This window comes from Bicyclus anynana, chromosome 23 (assembly GCF_947172395.1).
Source record: "Bicyclus anynana chromosome 23, ilBicAnyn1.1, whole genome shotgun sequence".
In the NCBI taxonomy this organism is placed as follows: domain Eukaryota; kingdom Metazoa; phylum Arthropoda; class Insecta; order Lepidoptera; family Nymphalidae; genus Bicyclus; species Bicyclus anynana.
This window is the reverse complement of record NC_069105.1, coordinates 11,024,167-11,047,974: the sequence shown is the minus strand read 5'-3', so window position 1 is coordinate 11,047,974 and position 23,808 is coordinate 11,024,167. Positions and strand designations below refer to the sequence as shown.

At 35.8% G+C, this 23,808-nt stretch overlaps 1 protein-coding gene across 4 annotated transcripts in view; it reads right to left on the bottom strand.

Moving 5' to 3' along the window:
- Positions 1–23,808, bottom strand: part of LOC112051487 (transcription factor Sox-5) — a 374,453-nt gene that overhangs the window by 228,251 nt on the left and 122,394 nt on the right. For 2 of the 4 annotated variants that reach the window (XM_052888794.1, XM_052888795.1), the window contains one exon: positions 22,705–22,768. The exons of the other annotated variants lie outside the window; for them this stretch is intronic. The gene's annotated coding sequence lies outside the window, so the exon portion shown is untranslated. The remainder of the gene's footprint in view (positions 1–22,704; positions 22,769–23,808) is intronic. 4 annotated transcript variants of the gene reach the window in all.

The following is a 23,808-nucleotide window of genomic DNA, read 5'->3' as shown; positions in this document are numbered from 1 at the left end:
TATTCCGACGTCGAGTTTTAGTCGTGTTTCATAATAAATTAATATTAGATACCTATCGTTCTTTTCATAATTTTAAATGTGATTCTTTTTTTTTTATTGTTTACAAGTTAGCCCTTAACTACAATCTCACCTGATGGTAAGTGATGATGTAGTCTTAGATGGAAGCGGGCTAACTTGTAAGGAGGAGAATCCACACCCCTTTCGGTTTCTACACGGCATCGTACCGAAACGCTAAATTGCTTGGCGGTACGTCTTAGTCGGTAGGGTGGTAACTAGCCACGGTCGAAGCCAGACCTGGACCAATTAAGAAAATCTCAATCTGCCCAGCCGGGGATCGAACCCAGGACCTCCGTTTTGTAAATCCACCGCGCATACCACTGCGCCACGGAGGCCGTCACAAAGTATGATCTATAAAATGCTTAAAAATCAATAAAATATTTATTACTACAAAGTCGCAATTGTAACCACATCCCATCTTAAACAAATCCTAAAAACCAATAGGCATTATACAGCCTACGCACCCAGTAATCCAACACTATGAAGCCCGACGAAAAACAAATTATCCCCGAAGTTACAATGGGCTTTTCCTCAATAAAAGCCCGAACAAACCCCCTAGCGTCGCAGCGGGTAATCTCCATTGAGAGAGGCACCAATCCGTCAAGAGATGGCGCCACAATGGGGGATTAGCGATGTTATTACGACGCCTTTGTGCCACGAACTCCTGTTATGATCGGGAATATTAGGGATTATGACACTCGAGGCAACTCCCCTTTCTTTGCGGCTCTGCCGGGAAAACATTGTGGATTTAAAATTGGAATTTAAAGAGTTCTAACGGAAATTGTTGCGTTCGATTTGAATTTGGAAGATGGGAAGAATCATTGTTCTAAATTTAAATTGGTATAGGCAAGACATTACTTTAAAATGGTCTTCTTAGCTCTTAATCTTCTCTCCTAAAAGGATAGAAGCCTATTTTAAAGAAAAGGCCAGGCTTTTCTTTTCTTTAAAATAGGCTATTGTTGATGATGATGAAGATAATGATGAATGATGATTATCTGTCAATATTTGGTTCTGTAGCAACATTTAATGTGCGAAGGGTTGCCACAACGCTATGTATAAAATAAAACTTATGCTTTATTTTTACGATTGAATGTATAGTCTCTAGACTTTTAAAACATGCTACTGCCATAAGCATGATACCATAAGCAACTCAATAACCATAACCATTACCCATATTATAGCGTTATAAGTAGATACGCTAACCAAAAGAACTAAACGGGTGAATTACAACAAAAATACAAAAAAAAAACAAACAAGTGTTTATTATAATATAAAAACTTTATTACCACGACACTTCATAACGTTTTATGATTACTTAAAGCCGTTTTAATGCAAATTATGAGAGCACTTAAATTTTATTATATTTATTTACTAGCGGACGCCCGCGACTTCGTCCACGTGAAAGTCGCTGTAAACTTTCAACTACCCCTACCCTACCCCTATCCTACCCTACCCCTACCTTACCCTACCCTACCCTACCCCTAACCTACCCTACCCCTACCCTACTCATTAAGGCTGCAGTTCTTTATTTATTTCCCCCCCCCCCCCGCGAGTCGCGTCGAGCGCGGCAACCGTTACACAAAAATAATCCATATAGCATATGCACGCGCGATGGCTTAGCGTATTTCTTGTATAACTTTGGTGTTTCTTTACCGATTTTTATGATTCTTTTTTTATTGAATAGGTAATAATATTAACTTTTTTAGTTAGGGATGAGTGATGAGTGTTATAAATATAAGAGTAGACAAATTTAATTAGAAAGCTCCGAGCTGCTAAGCTATCGGGAGTTACACGTGCTATTGTGAGTCAACCATAAAAGATAGACATGTATATGCTGTTGTGATATAGATAATTTTAAGGAAAACATTTCCGTCATACATGATTTCTATGTAGCTTTAACCATTAACGCTGTACACGCGACGAAAGCTTAAAAAATTGAGTAACTTCTCCCGTTTTCTCAACATTTCTCTTCACTGCTCTGCTCCTATTGATCGTAGCGTAATGAAAAGTATACTATAACCTGCCCAGGAGTATGTAGAATAATTGTACCAAGTTTCGTTAAAATCCGTCCAGTAGTTTTTGTTTCTATAAAGAACATACAGACAGACAGACAGACAGACAGACAGACAGACAGACAGACAGACAGACAGACAGACAAAAATTTTACTGATTGCATTTTTGGCATCAGTATCGATCACTAATCACCCCCTGATAGTTATTTTGGAAATATATTTCATGTACAGAATTGACCTCTCTACAGATTTATTATAAGTATAGATAGCTATTTTTATAAAACTCTTAACTAAGTAACGTCGCCTATAATTGAACAAAACATATAATGCCAATATCATAAACAATGTAGAGAGGAAATTCTAAATTGGGCTTCATATGAGATCAAAGAAATTAAATTCTGGTGTCGCGTTGAAAGAAAATTTAAAAGTTATTACGAGCGGAAACAAAAAGTAAAATGTACTATAAATTGTATTATAACACGACTCTTCTTGGTATTTACAGATAGAACGAGGGCCTGAAATGGTTAGACCTGCGATGTTTTATAAAAGCTGAAAGCTCAGTCCAAGGCCGGCGACGGCCTCCGTGGCGTAGGGTATGCGCGGTGGATTATCAAGACGGAGGTCCTGCGTTCGATCCCCGGTTGGGCCGATTGAGGTTTTCTTAATTGGTCCAGGTCTGGCTGGTGGGTTTCGGCTGTGGCTAGTTATCACCCTACCGACAAAGACGTACCGCCCAGCGATTTGGCGTTCCGGTACGATGTCGTGTCAATGGGGATTTAATCCTACTCCTTTCAAGTTAGCCCGCTTTCATCTTAGATTGCATCACTTACCATCAGGTGAGATTATAGTCAACTAAACTAGCTAACGTGGAACTTGGGCTAACTTGTAGAGAATAAAAAAAGGCCGATACGGCGATACTTCTGCGCTCGCCCAAAACCTTCGGTGACGGCGCTGAGGTCCCATAAGTAGCCTATAGAGCACGTATACAATCAGTCCAAGGGACCGGACTTAGTCCAAGAGTTCATGGGCAGCATACACGCCCTCTGGTCTATTGACATACCCACTCCTAACATGAGGTGAGGGGAACAACCAATATCACCGGTATGGATCATATTTAAAAGATATTATAAAGGAATATAGTGAAGTGTGTGGAGTCGCTTTCAGCTTAGGACTCCAATGTCCATCGGCTCTTCGAACTATGTGGCCTACCTGCCTGCTTTTAAGTTTTCAACTTTAATTTTCACCATTACTTAATAGCTTTACTTTGACGAAAGTCTTGGTATCACAGGCTCAATAGCCAAGAGAAGAGTTGCCAATAAAACTATGAAATTATCACAGACACTATCGTATGCATTCAATCTGAAATGTTTTCTTTGTATACTTATGAATTTATTTTATTATGTATCAAGTACAATAAAATCTTTGTATTCGTGTAATTCGTGTATTTGGACACAACAAGTTTTGATATTTTGATAATAAGTTTTGTTTATTTTGTAGTCTTGATACTTCAACAACTGAGTAAAAGTTTAAAGGAAAAAGTTTCACATTTATAAAATACTTTATACTTTTAATAATGCCTTAAATATTATATTTTTTGTAATAAGCATTTTAAAACTTATATTATTAGTATAGAACTTATTACGATTAACATATTTATTGCTATAATATCATAATCATAGCCATATAAAATATGAACCAATTAACTAAACTTTAAGGTCGATTGCAATATATATTTTGTATTTAACAGACTTACAAAGCATATAAATAACATAACGATTGTTAATTTTTTTTATATTTTGATTAAAAGCTGGTAAAAACCGAGATTATGAAATAAATGTTTAGTTCTGTACGAACAACATTAAGAAAGAGGACGAGTACGAGGAATATCAAATATCAACTGAAAATAATTTACTTTTGTAGCAACGATAGATTTAAATGTTTTTTTTAAAACAATTGTAATATGGTAATATATACAAATTGTAAATATATATGTGGATCTTGGATTCAAGCTAGTGATTTTTAAACCATAATCTTCATGCTATTTTAATTTTTTTTTCAATGTCTCTATCTCGACTAAGCTCTATCTCGAAGTAGACCTTAGACTCACCACGCTACTAGATTTTATTTTTAAGTTAAAAAAATATTATTTAAGCAGTTCGGCTCCTATAAGTGAATCTATAAGTGAGTCCATCATTACCTTGAAGTTATGGGAAATACTCCCTTGCACCCCGTATCAACACTATCAAACGTTTTTAATAATACTCCGATTGGTGTAATAACATCAACTTTCCAACTCCGAACTAAAAATCTATTTGAAGGAAGAAAAAAAAACATTTTGTAGCCCGATTCAGGTATTGAATCCCAGATCATCGTGAACTGAAGCATAATTTATAGACAAATGAAGCAGTTAAAACCATAATACCGACAAACAAATAAAAGTCTAAAAGTATCAAAACCATTACAGTCGTTCTAACCAGAATTATGAATTATGACCGTGGCCTGCTCCCATATGCCACGTATAAAATTAATTCCAGTATCTAAACTATTTATAATATTATAATAATTTTCCGCCCCAATTATTCCACTGCTGACACGTTTTATTTGAATAATATATACGATTGTTATTCTTATAAATGCGATAAATAATTTTTATAACATTCGTGGAGTGACATTATTATAAACAACATTCGATGTAACTTTTAATTATGCAGGTTGTGTAACTGGATGCATACATGTGTCAGGGCGTGTTAATATGAATCGGGATTATCGAGATTTATTACCTTGCTCTCGACCTGGCTTCTTCCGGATTTTTAATCATAATCTATACAATATATTATATATAATTTTATAAAAGCAAAGTCCTCTGCTGCGTCTATCTGTCTTTTCCTGATAAAGTCAAAAGTACTTAACGGATTTTCCTGCGGTTTTCCCTAATAGATAGCGCGGAGAAGGTTCAAGTATATAATTGTAAAGATTTTGTGATTAAAATATAAATAAGTGTTGGTAGTATCATAATCGAAACACATCAAAAACCTTTCGAGATATATAAAAAATTATGGGATATTACATTTTTTCTTCGAAAGTGTTCATTATTTTAATGAATATTATATACAAGGCTAGCTTAACAAACTTTTTTACTTTTTTTTTACTTTTGTCTGTACATTATAGGTGTAGGCAGACAAGACTGCATGGATGCGGAGGAAAAATATCTAATTTTACGCAGAAAAAAGTATATAACACAGTCAGATTAAACCTTTTGCAATCTTACTCGAAATCAAATTAAAAACAGCAAAAATATTTTTCTCGAGTTATCCACTCGTAGATTAGGTTGATTACTTTCGATTGATTAGTGGATTTTATCTAAACTCAAATTTGATAAAATATGTGTCCGTTTGCAGTTACTACCTTACTAATACAATATTAAGTTCCTAAGACTTTAAGCTTATTATACAATTTATTATTTACAAATTATATTTCGAAAATTTAAATATAATAATCATAATAGCAAGATTATCCTGCAAGTGTGATCTAATGTCACCGGCTCAGAATACATAAAAAAAACACAATATTCTGTAAAGGTGAACGAACAAGCTACATTTAACCGGATTTTTACACAAACTTAACCCGGATGAAAGTGGAGATGTATTATCTGTCAGTAAGTAGCTATTACAATATTAAGTACGACATTACATTAAGTTTATTATTTGAGCATTATATCTCGAAATAATTAGCAATATAAATTTAATAATCATAATCATATCAAGACTATCCCAAGTGCACAGACTAATTACATAAAGACCTGCTTCGCTAGATGTTACTTTTCTGTTAAAATATATGATCAACGATCTAATGCGATTATAAAATCTGTCTCTATAGAATCGATGTTTCATAGTTCAGTTCTTGATACATAGTGTTGGTTAAAGAGCTCCGTAAAAATACCTTTTTTAACCCCCGACGCAAAAAGAGGGGTGTTATATGTTTGTCGTGTCTGTCTGTCAGTCTGTCTGTGGTAATATAGCTCCTGAACGGATGAAGCTATTTAAATTTAGTTTATTTTGTATTAAAGGAGACTTACAGGTGAGTGTTCTTAGACAATATGTTTGATGAAAATCGGTTGAGCCGTTTTAAAGTTGTGGGGGTGAAAGTGGGGAAGAATAACCGCATGTCTGCAAATATACTCGAGTGAGGTCTTAAATGTAAGCGCACTGGAAGAGAATATTGATGACTTGATTTCATGATTTTCGAGAGTTATTCAAAATTTTCAATTTTATGTTGTGTAGTTAGATGGTGTAAAAAACAGCCACCAATTTCTAGTTTCATCATTTTCGGCTCACTGCTGAGCTCGAGTCTCCTCTCAGAATGGGAGGCGCCAAATAGTCCACCATGCTGGCCCATTGGCAGACTTCACACACGCAGATAATTGAGGAAATTCTGCACGGTGCAGGAAAAACATCTTGAGGAAACCTGTGTATCTGAGAATTTCCTTATATACTATTACATATTACATAGTACATGATATTAAATTTCTTAAAATACACATAACTGACAAGTTGAAGGTGCACGCACTGGACCGAATTCGAGCCTACACCCTCCGAAATCTGAGGCAGAGGTCATATCCACTAGGCACTGCACTTCAAGCTTAGTATAAGATACGAATATATACCTATTCTAAGTTCGTTCTTCTCTCAAAATGACAGACAATTTTGTTCGTAAATTTGGGTGCGATTCTAGTCCATACGTAATTAGTCTGAGCCCAAGTGTAATCTAATGTCACGGACTAAGCCCGTCAGAACTAGTTTAGTTTCCCGAGTCCCCGACACAATAATGATAATCCCGGTCGTAAAAAGTTGCCGCCAGTCGCGCAACTTTGATTAGATCGCTGTAGCCTGGCGCTGGGTTATACGACAAATGATTAGGTCGGAGATTTTATTATTATTTGTGTTATGGAGTTCGGTGTGTTGGTTTTATTCTTATTACTACTAATAGCGGAGGCCCGCGACTTCGTCCGTCCTTATACGTCTTAATCCGGCCCTCTTACAAAATCAGTTCTTAGCGGACGTCTACTGACTGTAAACTACCTCCTTGCCAAATTTCATTTTTGTACGTCAAGTGTTTTTCAATACCCTCATTTATTTAAGTATATGAAATAAATGATAGAAGAAATTCACATTGACGCTTAGGTTGCCTAGTTAAATTGCGACTGGACATAAATTAAAAAAAAAAATATCAATTCTTCTTCCCTTGTTGGTTAATTAAAAAATGTACACTAGTTAAAAAGATAATACACTAATTCGACCACCCTTTTATCTCCTTTATCCGGACCTATCGCAATTTTCGGTATTATAGAACGTCTACTAACTATAAACTACCTCCCTGCCAAATTTCATCTTACTACGACAAGCGGTTTTCGAGATTTCATCATGAGTAATATTTCGCTTTAGAATGTCTGGATTTATCTAAGTCACATAGTTATATTTTTGTGAGAAAATAAAACATTTTAATCTTTATAAGTATGTAGTCAAAAAATTCAAAAATAAATCACTAAATCTCTTGAGATTCAGCACTTTTTAGGAGACTCAAAAAAAGAATATGAAATTTAAATTAGCATCAACCCCCTATCTCCAGGGGCCATTTAAATTCATAAATAACCCTTCAGGAGAAATACGAGGCAAAAAAGTCCCCAACAATTAACAAATTGGTGCCGTTTTGGGGTTAATTTTAACCGTTTCCTATGTTTTCGAGTGGAGTTCTTTTTTAACTTTAAAATTTACAGCCGTAACCTGAAACGTTTTCGAAACAATAAATAGTGAGTGACAAATAAAGTAAGAGGGAAGGTGTTACAGCTACTGTTAAGGTGTTTCACACTAAACTGACGAGAGCGTTTGTATTAGAATAGCAAAATATTTCGGACTTTTGTACATAATGTTTTCCAGAATTTTGTACATAATGTAAGCAAATAGAATGAGAATAATAGGAATAGGGGTATGTTTGATCCTTAATATAAAATATATAATTAACAAATGATAGGTTATAAGTATTTTTAATAGAAGAAAAGCACAAAAAAGTTAACACTTTCAGAAAATCAAAGTTAACTAACTAGTTTTACATTTAAAGGCTTAACATGTTTACATTTATTTTTGTGCTTTTTTGGATTACGTTACGAGTAGATACGTATTATACCTACTATAATTTAATTTTTATAGGTGCGAAAGCAGATGAAAGACGGCTAAGATCTCACATTCCTCTAGTCCTAGTTTAAATTCGATACCGCTGCTGCAGTCCCATTGAAAAACCTACACCGAGTATATTCGTATAACCAGATTAAAAGAGGAGAACCGCGCGGTTTCGTTTCCATGTGGCGTCACCTTTAACCCGTCATCCAAACTAACTTTTTTACAATCCTAACATCTGTTTGTTATTCTATCTATTTCGGTACATCCGAGGACCGAATCCTTTCCCCGTCATTGTGGTTCAATTAAGAAGTCACATTTCGTTTTAATGGCGGCAGTTATTTCAATCGCACGCTGTATTTTTATGAAAAGTTTTCCTTTTTTCTTCCTTTTTTGGTTTTATTTCCTCAATTGTGTTATTTATGGACGATACATTTATAGCAGTAAGTTATTTACGATACGATGGTATGCTAAACATTGCATCTACGTGTATTTTTTTTTAAATATATCAATGAGTTTGATGCCTTAATGTAACAGGAAAATTAAAAAGATGATAATAAATCTTTAGGAACTTGATATCTTCAGAATCTTTTTTTTTATTATTTTTTTACTATTTATTATTTTAAATTTTTTATGTGGACTATTTCTTGTAGTTGAATTAATATGTACCTTAATTAGGTGACCAAAAAATTTTTTTTTAATTTGAATTGATATCGAGGGCCGAGTGGGAAGTGTGGCTTTCTGTATCCAAGGCCGTGGGTTCGATTCCCACAACTGACCACGGACCCATTGCGTGCACTTCATAAATGCATAACCTGAGGATTAATTATGTACATGTATTAGATATGGAGTTTTCCATTTTTTTGTATGTACCTACCTAACCTAGTTAAAAACCTTGTGCACACCACTGACCACATAGGCTAATCACTGGACTAGACGAGGCACTCCGTCACCGCCCGCCGTAAACAATCCATATTCGGTTCACTGTTGAGCACGAGTCTCCGTCAGAATGAGAGGGGTTAGGCCAAATGCGGATTGGCAGATTTCACACACGTAGAGAATTGAGAAAATTCTCAAGTATGCAGTTTTCCTCACGATGTTTTTCCTTCATCGTTTAAGACACGTGATATTTAATTTCTTAAAATGCACATAACTGAAAAGTTTGAGGTGCATGCCCCAGACTGGATTCGAACTGTTTTCCGAGTCGAAGGCAGAGGTCATATCCACTGGGCTATCACGTATCTCAACACCTTCACGCATTCCTGAAACAACCGACTGACTTCTGTTTTTCCTTTTGATCTACGGAACCCTAAAAAGAAGTACCTATCTAGGTACACGAGATCACACAAAACTGTGTACAATTACAGCTAATTTCAAATCAATGCGATCATTTAAAACAAAATAAACTACATCTCCCAATAACTCCCGTTTGATTAGTTCACGTTTTCTAGAAACTATAATATTCCGCCTTTGTGGCAACGGGAAGTAATATTACTTAGAAATTCATCGGGAGAGATATTCTAATATCTGCAAGTTGACCTACTTCGTGTAGATTACTCCGCCTTTGCGATCGGAGTGTAAACTTTTCTTCACTATTCATACAGCTGTGTGGACTATGGATTAGAGATCTTGAGATTTTGCAGTTTTATTTAATACTAGCCGACGTCTGCGAATTCATCCGCCCTTAGACCTCCTTAATACGGCCCCGTCGCAAAATCCGTTCTTAGCAGACGTTTACTATCTTTACGTTTACTTATAAAGTACCTACCTCTTCATCTCTATACGTCAAGCAGTTTTCGAGATTTCGTGATAAGTGACCATTCACACTTATATTATACTAGCTGACGCCGCGCGGTTTCACCCGCGTAGTTCTCGTTTCTGTGAGTATACGGAGATAAAATATAGTTCATGTAACTCACAAATACCGTGGCTTTCCAGTGGTAAAAGAATTTTCAAAATTGGTTCAGTAGATCCAGAGATTATTCCTCACTATTACACAAACTTTACCTCTAATTATATATCTCTATATAAGAATAAGTATATTCCACTTGGTTGCTAACTATGGGATAGTCGGATTATCTCAGCATGATCGAATCAGAAATGAGGAGATCCGCAGAAGAACCAAGGTCAGCGACATAGCTCAATAAGTCGCGAAGCTGAAGTGGCAATGTGTGGGGCACATAGTTCAAAGAGCCGATGGACGTTGGGGTCCCAACGTGGTAGAATGGCGACCCCGCACTAGAAAGCGCAGTGTTGGTCGATCCCTCTCCACATGGGCAGACGACATCAAGCGAATCGCAGGGATTCGCTGAATCCAGTCGGCTTAGGATCATGATGTTTGGAAGTCCCTTTAAAAGGCCTATGTCCTGCAGTGGACGTCCATCGGCTGATATGATGATGATGATGATGATGATATAAGAGGAATCACCTGGTGGGGGGTCGGCCAACACTGCGCTTACTAGTGCGGGGTCGCCATTTCAGCACTTTGAGACCCCAATGTCCATCGGCTTTTCGCACTGTGCCCCGCCCATTGCCACTTCAGCTTCGCAACTCGTTGAGCTATGTCGGTGACTTTGGTTCTTCTGCGGATCTCCTCATTTCTGATTCGATCACGCAGAGATACTCCTAACATAGCTCGTTCCATCCTCTTCATCCTCTTACATCAGATGGACTTAAATACTTGATCTGTGTGAGTTCTGTCAACTACTACTATAAATATAAATAATGCAATAAATAACTAAACTTGTGACACCCCTAAACAAAACAACCAATTTGGCTTCCAAAACTCAAAAGCAAAGAGCGATGCGTGGTTACTGTCATATCACATTTTATGACAGCAACCAGAAAGACGTTTTAATAAGCAAGCCCTATCAAAGTTCTTTAAATAATCTGATGATATCGTTCATAGGACTCTGTGACTGCGGCGTAGAAATGTCCGGTTATGTCGCGTTGACAGGTAAGTGACAACGTCATATTATGGAGGAGCTGCGAATGAATAAGATTATTTTCCTCATCATCATCATTATCAGCGTATTTTAACGGCACACCCTTACCAATAGGGATGATGACGATTTTTTTTTAAATTGTATATAAATTGGGAATTGTATATAAAAGGGGAAACGAAGGCCTGGTCGTAGACGTACATCTTGGCTCAAGAACTTACGCCAATGGTTTAGTATGAGTACCAGATCACTCTTTCGGGCAACAGTGAACAAAGTTAAATTAGCCTTAATGATTCCTGACCTCCGATAGGAGATGGCACTATAAGAAGAAGATATAAATTATTAATAATATGCTAATATTACCTAATGCAATTTTTGTAGGATTGTGTGGAAACTGGCATATTTGAGAAATTTCTTATTTCTCTACGTGTGTAAAGTCTGTCAATCCGGATTGGGCTAGTGTGGTAGACTCTCAGCCTATTCCCTCTCATTCTGAGAGGAGCCTCGTGCTTAACAGAGAGCCGCATATGGATTGATAATGATCTTACTTACTTCCCGACCAAGCATAATGCCTTCCACATTTAGTCGACTTACGTATGGTACCAGATATGGTAGGAGAAACTATCAGCATATAAAAGGACGAAGGTATAGCTACCACAGGCTCCTAGTCCACCTATTGATACATATCACATTAATAAGGTCTGCGCATGAATTTTTGAATTTCGAACATTGGAGTTTCAAGTGATTTTGGTTTCATACGCCATACAAAGAATAGAGTGCATATAGATGCGCGGCAGACCCCCGCGGTGAGCGCATCTGATCTCACTAACGAGGCCCCAACAATGTCTCTATTAGCCTGTTCTGTGCCTTGAGATTAGAACTGCGATGTCTGTGGAGTCGAATTGTGATATTTTTTTCATATCATCTTATCTACTTGAAACTAATTTTACAAATTATTTTAAACTGCAAGGCAATATATCTTTGGTATAAGAGTTAACACCACGCCGTTCGAAAGTGTGTTGACGGGCAAAACTAAATATACCTCCACATTTTAGAAACGCTGCAATAAACTACTGGATAATTAATTCAGATAATTTTATTTGGTGTGACGTAAAAATCAATAAAATACTAATCGCATAATACACACAAGATAATATTATGTCTCTACAAATAGTCATGACGTTTCAAAGTATGTTAACAAACTAAGTCTTAACTGGCTGTCTAAAAAAAACTAATTTTGAATTTGTTTGAATGATTTGTAGGCAATTATTTATGACGTTTTCGTTCGATATAGAAACGACATATTTACATGTCCTTCAAGTAATAAAAAAAACGAAAAAATAATAATAAAATCTCTAAAAGTAACGCACACGCTTTACTTAGTTGAATATGTTTAATAAAATACATTAATTGTAACAAACATAATGTTAAAATAATGATTATTATAATTGTTTCATTAAAATCAGACGAGAAAGAAAGTGATATAAAAAAAAATATTACATCGAATATCACAGCGCGACTCCACACCAAACACAGTTCCGATCGTGGACGGTTCTTACACTATGCAAATAAAGTTAGTAGCAAAAACAAAGCGAAACACGGTAATTACACCCGGCGGAAAATTAACTGACATCGATACGGGGGACATGCTCCCGAGCGTGGTAATGAGGCAGATACCGCGCGAATGCACGATGGCCAGTTAGGAAACAAACGGTAGATATAAAAGTACATCCTGTATTTTTGGTCCTTACCTTACCTTATCAGCCGATAGATGTCCACTGCTGGACATAGGTCTCTTGCATGGACCTCCAAGCACAACGATCTCGAGCCGCCAGCATCCAGCGGCTCCCTGCAACCCGCTTGATATCCTCGATCCACCTAGTGGGGGGTCGACCAACACTGCGCTTTCCGGTGCGCGGTCGCCATTCCAGCACCTTGGGACCCCAACGTCCATCGGCTCTTCGAACTATGTGGCCTGCCCACTGCCACTTCAGCTTCGCGACTCGAAGAGCTAAGGCAGTGAATTTGGTTCGTCTGCGGATCTCCTCATTCCTGATTCGATCACGCAGAGAAACTCCAAGCATAGCTCGCTCCATCGCCCGCTTAGTGACTTTGAGCCTAAGGCCCATAGTCAGCGACCATTTTTGGTCACTTACTCGTAAGTTGTAGAGCCGTGATAGCCTAGTGGATTGACTTCGGCCTTCGAGTCGGATGGCGTATGTGCATTTTAAAACGGAGAAGGAAACACATCGTGAGGAAACCTGCACACCTGAGAATTTTCTCAATTCTCTAGGTGTGTGAATTCTGCCAATCTGCATTGGGCCAGCGTGGTGGATAATTAGCCTTTCATTTTGAGAGAAGACTCGTGTTTAACAGTGAACCGAACATAGGTCGTCAATGATGATAATGATGACTCGTAATTGAAAAAAACACACTTATTTTATAAATGCGAAAGTTTGTGTATTTTTTTGTGTGTGTATGTTTTTTTCCTGCTTTGCACTGCGGGTACTGAAGCGATTTGGCTGAAATTTGGAATGGAAATAGATTTTACTCTGAATTAACACATAAGCTACTTTCATCCCGGAAAAGTCCATGGTTCCCGCGGAATTTGTGTAAAACTGAATTGCAAGCAGACAACCCCGCAGGCATCCGCTAGTATATAATATAGAAGAGAATGGAGAAACTGTATTATATTTGTTAGGTTTTTCACTATCATGATTATTAATACCATCATGAGAACTTAAGACATGGTACATGGTAATGAGACACTGAGAGATACGGTTGTGGCAGTTAGGAAATTGGATGACGTCCCTCTAGAGTGTTCTTTTGGCATGCATATTCCGATGATGGACCATAGCATAGACTATTTTCCGCTCTAATTAATGGAAAAATCGAATCGGGTACGACCAATAGTCCAGCGGGCAGGGATCGACCCAAGATTGTCTCTAATTATAGTCTAAACCGTTGAGCAGGACTTTTCCAAATGATGTCACTTTAAAAATAACTCATCAAAATTGTCTCAAAACTTTCCTTCGTAAAAAAGTACCAATATCACAGGACCTTTCGTCTCGCCTAATTTCCCTCAGCTTCACCATCTTTTATTAATAACCAGAGGGGATAGGGAGGTCAAGATTAAAAAGTCGTAATAGATCACACAACGTTTAGGAGGGTGTAGGAATTTACAACCCTTTCCTGCCAAATTTATATACCGCAGGAGCTAACCCTCGCATGCAAAGATCACGTTGCTTTATTTTACAAATTGCTTACCAAAATAGATATCAGATGTTTGCAACATTTTAGTTTAAATTATGATTTAATTATTTTACTACCAATTTTTTAAATAATGCGCAGTGATTATAATTCCCCCAAGTGCACAATGTTTGCGTAATGAGTAATTTTTCCAGTGTCTGGTTGGTTTATACTCAGAAACACAATTATCCGCACACTATAATACACTCACGTCATATTAAAGTGGGCGGATAATTGTGCCCCTGAGTATATAATTACTAGTAGACCCCCGCGTGGGGTTCCCGTTCCTTTTGGAATACGGGGGTAATGTATAAACTATGTTACTCGCTGATAATGTAATTTTCTATTTGTAATCATTTAGTGAACACCGGCGTAAATATATCTGTAAGGTATTTAGCACACCACTGTTTCAAAAATGCTTGTAAATTAAGCCTAATTGAAATAAATTATTTTAGACTTTGACTTTGCCTCATAGCCACTATATGGGTAGAATTGTACCTCTTCCAAGTTGTACTACCGTCATTTACCGTTAGGTGAAATCGCAGTCAAGGCCTAGCTTGTCATTGAATAAAAAAATAACATATGAATTTCATTACACACACTCACAAATAAATATACCTAACCGCAACCTAACTCTTGAGTAATTTATTACGAAGCGCCACAGTTTTTGTAGTCCCCGCAAAACGTATATCTCGACACTATGCGTAAAGATGGAACACTATCACTTCCCCGTTTCCCGGATTCGGTGTTATTTTTTATACTTTTTAGTTCGGTAGGTGAAAACATGAGGTACCATTAAGGTATTGAGTCGGACCTGCAAACGGGATCCGCAATAATTCACAAAGAAAGCCTACCGCCAATATAGGAGTAGTGTTTGATCATAGATTAGGTAATTACGCAGAAGTGTACAATTTATTTTGTTGTTCGTACCCAGTTTTGATTTTGACCTAGCGAATTAGAGATGTTAAACGTTAAAATAGCAGATGTCTTTCGTTATCTAGAAAAGCAAGCAATGATTTTCCGCTTTATATCATCTAAAACCTTTGTTTTTTAATGGAAAAACATTGGAACAACAATGGAGAAACATTTTAACTAACACTATCTATTTAGGCTATTCAGAAAAACAGTAATATTTATACTAAGTATTTAAAAATTACTTTGACTGCACCGTTAATTAATATTCCAACCAGAATTATAGATATATATATTATATACTTATCATAACAAATCACAATACATGATTTATGTTGTATAATATATGAATGATAACAGTTGTTCCAATAATGTTTTAAATAATACTTACAGTGTAAAGATAAATCACTGCACATAATGAAAAAACATATGTTTTGAGATACAAATCTATAATTACCACTTAAAACACTGATAAATACAACTTTCTGCCATTTTTGGCATTTTAAATTTCGTCCATCGTGAATTCAATTTTAAAACCAGACTAGTGTGAGTTGGACTCCCCCACCTAGTGTTCTGTACAAAATAGATACATTTTTACTTAATCTCAAATCATATTGTTTATTTGCTAATATGATGCCCAATCGGCACGTATAGTTATCATATTTTTCCCTTTCATTGTAGTATTAGACAGTATTACCTACTCGAATTTCATAGTTGTAGTCGATATAACATACCCTGTAAATTTAGATTCCCTTGATTCCTGCATTTTGCGGTATAAACGGCTGTTTTTTTTTCAAGTTAACTAAGTAGTTTGTTTTTTTGCTCAACTTCAACAAACTGTAGACTTAAGCATATAATTTAAAAACCTCTACGCGTTTCTGAGGTAAAGGATATAGACAGACGGCCAAAAAATAATCCTACAAGTGTTCCGTTTTGTTTCTTTTATGTACGGAACCTTAAAAAAGTGAGATAAGCATCGCCTGCGTTACTTACTCTATGTCACATCAAAGGCGCCGGCAGTTGGCATAACTCAAGGCAGATACAATATAGCGATCGGTATTTTATCGGCGTCGGGGGATGGACGCGGTTTTATGCTTAACAATTTTAATAAAACATGCATTCGAGAATTTACTCGACTACGTGTTTTGTTTCAACTCTTTTACATCAGAAAGCATAGACGCTTACCAGTAGACCAACGAGGCGCTTTTTTTTATATGAAACAAGCTCACGCTTGACCACAATCTCACCTGATGGTAAGTGTAGATTTGGCCCAAAGTGGAACGCGCTTGCTTTGAAGATGCCTATTCACTCTCTTCTTAAAGATACCCAGCAGGCCAATTTTTAAATTTCTTAAAAAAAAGCACTATCTTTGACGTAATGCTAGTGGACATAATATAGTTATGAATGCGGGCTTACTTGGAAGACATACAAGTTTACACCAATCATATCGCCGAGGTTTTTCCTTCCTACGTGGCATCGCAATTCGTACTGGAACGCTAAATCGCTTGGTGGTACGTCTTTGCCAGTAGGTAACTATAGCCACGTTCGATAATATATAAATAAAAAAACGAGCTAACATAACCATAAACGAACATAATAATAATTGCATATAGATTATAGTTATTTAAAGTGCAATCAATAATCATTTTCTTTTTTAAATGAGTGTAATCGGGGAGGCTATTGATAGGAAAAAAAATATTATTAGAGGCCGGGCCAAATGATGCGCGAAATCCACGGGAGCCGATGCCATAATTATTTATTTAACGGTTAATATGCATTCATATATTCCTATTCATTTATTTATTCATTTATTCAATATCGCACTCTTCTCGAGAGCTCTTCGAAATTCAAATTGTGGAATCTTTTTTTTAAAGCCATGTCTGGTGTAAAGCTAAGCGCGCACCGTGATTAATTGATGCATATTTTTTGTTTGCTTTTGTTGCTATTGAAAAGCTGTTTATATATTTTATTTTACTCGATTTAGTGGTTAATCATCATCATCATCATCAAATCATATTTTTAATAACTCGCCGTAGGCTGGCACGCTGGCAGGCTATTTGTATTAAATTGTGTGTGTGTGAAAGTATAATAACAGTGAATATTGAAAACAAACCCCGAAAAACGACGAATCTCAAAAACCCACTCACTATGTTTGGTTCAAAAACAGAGCATTATCACGCGATTTTGAATTTTAATTAATTGCAAGTACAATTTGCTACCACAAAATGTTTTATAAATAAGCCAATAATAGCTTTTTACATTGATCAATAATACTTAATAATAAATATTTATACAACAATATTTAGTACTATAGATATGGCATTAGCGCGTGCCGAAACTGAGGTGAACAAATGTGGCAAATTGTCATAATTTTATTTAGTCGAAAATTATTTAAGCAAACAATACCTTAATATTGTCTACAATGTCAAGTTGTGTGTTCAGGAAGTGTAAGAACTGTATTAATTGATTATGAAACACGGCTAAAACTCACGTGATATTACGTCGGAGTATGCCCGACTAGTTTCGAACCCATACGGGGCCCTTAGTCATGAGCTGGTTCTTGCATCGCGGCACGATCCAAACTGATGTAAGAACTGTATATACATAAATACATATGATATAATGTAAGTAAAATAAAAATTGTGGATGTGTGCGCTCAGTGAAGTAACTGAGGTCTGATCACTTTTTGTTGACATGTTATAACATATCTAACACTATAAAAATATCGTTGTGTTTATAGCTTTTTCATTAATGAATAATTTGTTCACTTTTATATAGGTAGGTACAAAGTATTCACACACTTCTCCAATTAGTCGTAAAAACTGTTACGAGTGAGTACATTCCAACGGATGGAAACTAACCCATGACCTCTCAGTGTTAAGTCCGGTCCCAAACAGAGCAATTGACACTTTATTTATATGAGTAGCAACAAAAAGTCTTATGTAATTTTACCGCGATGTGATCCAGTCTTTAGCCTCCAATTCGAACGTCTGGTGTAAAGCTGGTTTTACACATTCGATTTTTACCACAACATTATGCTAATGTTGGCGTCCGACATTTTTGGACTCTTCTCACGGCTGGCGACACCGGGTCTAGCGTGTCGTTGACCTCGGGGAAATTGAGAAGAAAAAAAAAACTTTATATAAGTTTTATATCATTCTTGCTTGTCGATTTATTATGCGTTTAATTACGGTACTGTGAATTCTTTTCGATTTGATTAGGGAATTTATATGTTGATCTTTACTGTACTTATTTAGTATAGTGACTGTGTGTTTTTAGGTACACTTTTTAGTTGTCATTTCTTACCGTGACAATCTTAAAATGATGCGGCGATAGAGGTAAAATATTGAGCTTGTATTTACCTTCGACACTTTATAGAAGCTAAAATTTGGTCATCGGACGATTCTCCCATAGTTACAATGCTGTAGACAACTAAGGAGTTAAATATCCTGGTGGTTTTGGGAGTTATTAGGGTCCCAGACCTTTAATCATCCAAATTTATTTTTTTTATTTAATACTCTTTATTTATACACCACAATAAGTAATTAAAAAAAAACAAGCAAAACAGAAACATAAGAAGAAGTAGAATTCAAAAGGCGGCCTTATCGCTTAGTAGCGATCTCGTCCAGGCAACCTTAGGCTGAGGAACTATTAGGACAACTGTACAAACAGTACAAATTTACAAATTTAAAGAATATTATTTTCTTAGGCTAAATATGAATGGAGACATAATATTTAATTTTTTGCTTGACTTAGAAAAGGAAAACTATAACTAAAACCTATGACTATAAATTAAAGTTGAACTGGTATAAAAAACCGCATTAGACACACTAGTACAATAAATAAATAAATCCTACTAATATTATAAACGCGAAAGTTTGTATGGATGTTTGTTACTCTTTACAGCCGCAACTACTAAACCGATTTGGCCGAAATGAATAATGAAGACAGATAATACACATAGGCTACTTTTCACCCCGAAAAAATCCATGGTTCTCGCGGGATTTGAAACTGAATTCCACACGGACAAAGTCGCGAGCATCCGCTAGTTACAAATAAGATGAAGTTTATTGAGTACAGACATATTTAAAATGATCTATATAAGTTACTGAACATTTTCTACCGAACCCAAAAAAAAATACAAGGCGGTAGAAGCCAGAATCCAAGCCAAATAGCCTGAGTAAAAAAATAAGTAAAACCATCGGTGTATTGGCGCCAATCTTTAGCCATTTGCTAATTACTATCCCGTTCATTCCTTTGTGGGTTTGGGAATGAAAAATGCTGATTTTGGTCTATATCGACCGCTAGGAGGAAATCAAAGGGAAATGTTTCGTTCGAAAAGGTACGTAGTCTACATTTTGTTGAATAGAAGCAGGCGTTAGTTTGTGGATGTTTATTGTGAAAAGGAAATTATTGATTTATTATCCGTGAAAACCGACGAATCCAAGCGCCAACGCGACCCATACTAGTCGAAAATCCCTCTACTTTGATTATACAAAATCAATTATATTAAATACATACTAGCGGACGCCTGCGACTTCATCCGCGTGGAAAACAATGTTAAACGTTTTCAATACTACTTCTCTGTTTAATCACTCTAACCTAAAACGAAAACCGCATTCAAATCCGTTGATTTTTTTTAAATGTGTAAAGAAAAATAACTTTAGGCTAAAATGTTTTTCTTTTTGTTATTGATTAGTGATATTATTGTTTTTTTTACAAAAAAAACAAGCCTAAGGGGGACTGCTGACAGGGAGCAAACTAGCTTTCAAAGAAATCCTTGAATGATATGATAATATCAGATACATGAATGGCTTATTGCCTATGAGCAGATCGCCATGTCGCAGAAAGTACATATAAAAAAAAAATTGTTTTTCGAAAGTACCTAGTGGTAAAGCATTAGATTTGGGCCCAAGTGTGATAATTAAAATACCCGTAATAAGAAAGAGAAATCGAATTAATCAAAACACAGTTACAAAATCTATTCCATTACAAACTAAGAGACACTTAGAATGCCCATTAAAATAGATATTAAAAGCATTTCAGTCATTAAAAATGATGATTTAGAGAAACGGTTTTACGATATATTTAAAAACAATTAACTTGCCCCGATGTTAGAATAACAATCATAAATATCTTATTAAGACATAAAGAACACTATGTTATAGCCCCATAGGTAAAAACCATTGTAACATGAGCTCTGAAGAGTGTACAAACAAGCGTTAAGGGAGATCTTTATTGTTTGATGGTATCAGTGTTGCTATCGTAGAAAAATAAAGTTCCACAATAAAAGTGTGGTCTAACAAGCAATCAGAAAGGTCATCAAATAACTTTGTTGTCTTAGTTATGTATGTGTTTTAAATCATTATATTTAAGGTGCCTACAAATAAGGCTTTGAAACTATACCTACTGTATATTTTCTTTGTTACCCGACTGAACGTTATTTTGTAGTTGTTCAATTAACAAAAAAAAAACATACGCGTTGAATTGAGAATCACCTTTTTTGAAGTCGGTTAATTTAGCGTATTTTATATGGTAATACCTTAATAATGTTTAAAGTTTATAGTAAGAATAAATTAGTAAATTGTGTCTTAGATTTATGAAGTACTAGCCGATGTCCCGCGGTTTCACCCGCGTAATTCCCGATCCCGTTAGAGTATGGGGATAAAATATACTCTATGACACTTACAATAAATTTGGCTTTCTAGTGGTAATAGAATTTCAAAATCGGTTCAGTAGATTCAGAGATTACCTACCCCCTACAACACCGCAAACATAACCTCTTTATAATAATGATTGAAATCCCTAAGGCCAATAATGCAGGACATAGGTCTTTTGTAGGGACTTCCAAACATCACGATACTGAGCCACCTGCATCCAGTGAATCCCTGCGACTCGCTCGATGTCGTTAACCCACCTGGTGAGGGGTCGACCAACACTGCGTTTTGTAGTGCGGGGTTGCCATTCCAGCACTTTGGGACCCTAAAGTTCATCGGCTCTTCGGACTATAAAATAAGCGATTAGGATTTATTTTTTCAAGAAAATCTCCCTACAATTTTAACACTATCAATGTTAAATCATGATGATGAAACTATGAGAATATGATAATAAAGAAAATTTTACTTGGAATGTCTATACGAGGTATGTAACTCTATGGGGTAATGTTAAATGTAAACTGAATAATTTGACAGTTATACATTTTAATAGAGGCGTTATAATCAAATAATTATCGTCACAGTGAAACTGAGAGTTCATATTAATTTGTAATAAATATAGGTAATAAGTATTTATTTTATTTAATATGAAAATGTCCAATGTAAATGATATTTTATGGTCATTAAATATGTTTATGAAGAAAATGTGGTATTGTATTTCGTATTTAATTATAGATAATATACATGAAGATTTTTATTACACGTTTTTATAGTTAGGGCATTTATAATGAAACTGTTACTTAATACTGCCTAAAACAACGACATTTTATACTGAACGGAACGAGATGTTCCATGACTACAAAAGTGAGCCGAAAATAAAGTAATACTTAAAAATACTTATCAAAATTTGCCACCCTTGGTAGGGTGTCCATCACGCAGCATAGCATAGGGGCACATTCACGCGTTGAATTGCGATATCCTACTATCCTACTAATATTATAAACGCGAAAGTTTGTATGGATGTTTGGATGTATGTTTGGATGTTTGTTACTCTTTAACGCCGCTACTATAGCGATTTGTCTGAAATTTGGAATGGAAATAGATTTTACTCTAGATTATCAGATAGGCTACTTTTTATACTACTATTATTATAAACGCGAAAGTTTGTATGGATGTATGTTTGGATGTTTGTTACTCTTTAACGCCGCTACTACTGAAGCGATTTATCTGAAATTTGGAATGGAAATAGATTTTACTCTGGATTAATAGATAGGGTGAAAAATCCACTGTTTCCCGAGATTTGGGAAAATTTATGATTTTGTTTATATATGAATGCTTGTTACTCTTTCACGCCTCGACTAGGTACTGAACAGAATTAGCTGAAATTTGGTATTGAGATATATTATAGTCTGGATTAACACATAGGCTTCTTTTTATCCCGGAAAAATCCATGGTTCCCGAGGGATTTGTGAAAAACTAAATTCCACGCGAACGAAGTCGCAGGCGTCCGCTAGTAATACAAAATATATTCTCGTACCTAGGTAGACTAATTATTATTAACGTTTTAGTAAGTTTAGTAGCTCTCTTCAGTTCTCAATGAATTTCCCTATTTAGTCATTTGTAATAATTAAATTATATTTGTGAGCTTTTTAATTTAAAAAGATAATATTACTACTAACATTTATTTAAAAAAAATTTGACTTCATACCTGAATGAACATGCAGTCACAACTCTGGTTCTTCAATTTCATGCATCTCGTTATGATGAAATATCTAAAAAAAGATATAGAAAAAAAGTAAATATACAAATAAAAAATCGATAGATTTAGATTACTATAACAAATAATAACGCATTTTTTTATGGTATCTTAGTCTCTGTTTTGTTTTTTTAAAAGAAAAAACATTACACCCAGGTCACGAACTTATGTAACAGGTTAACCACTGGACCAATGAGGACCCCCAGTTTACACCATACCTCATCATTATCATTATCAACCCATATTCAGCTCACTGTTAAGCACGAGTCTCCTCTCAAAATGAGATGGGTTAGGCCAATAGTCCACCACGATGGCCCAATATGGATTGGCAGAACTCACACACGAAGAGAATTAAGAAAATTATTAGGTATGGAGATTTCCTCACGATGTTTTTCTTTCACCGTTTGAGACACGTGATATTTTTTTAAACCGGATTCGAATCTACGCCCTTCGGAATTGGAGGCAGAGGTCGTATCCACTGGGCTATTACGGCTCTCCCACGGCACCACATACCTATAGTAGGGTATTCATTGTTCTCAATTCATACAAAATTAGATAGCTCTGCATAACTATGCCTTGCATCTTCGCTTTGAATATTGTACCATAACTCAGTAACCCATCTACCATTTATCCCCATAAGTAAGTAATCGACCTATTGTTACTTGTATGGAAACTTGATATAATTATGGTCAAAGCGGTCCTTCACAACTTACTCGTTTTTACAAGCTTTTATTTAGCTTGAATTGTTTATTTACTCAAGTCCTTGAAATTGATTTGTAAAACAATTACCAACCAAATAGAGCTGAAAGCCATCGAAACTATATACCCTTTCCTATAAGAAAGAGCCTGGCTCTGTATTACTGGTCTATTCACTAATTTGGTCCACATGACAACCTATAAAATGAACATCAAATTAACTCAGAAATGTCATCTACCTCAGTAGGTAGGTATATGTCAATTTATTATAGGTAGGTAGGTATATGTCAATGTTTGACCGCCCATACAAATCTAACAATTATTATGGATCTACGACGTCATTAATTCGTATCATTTTCT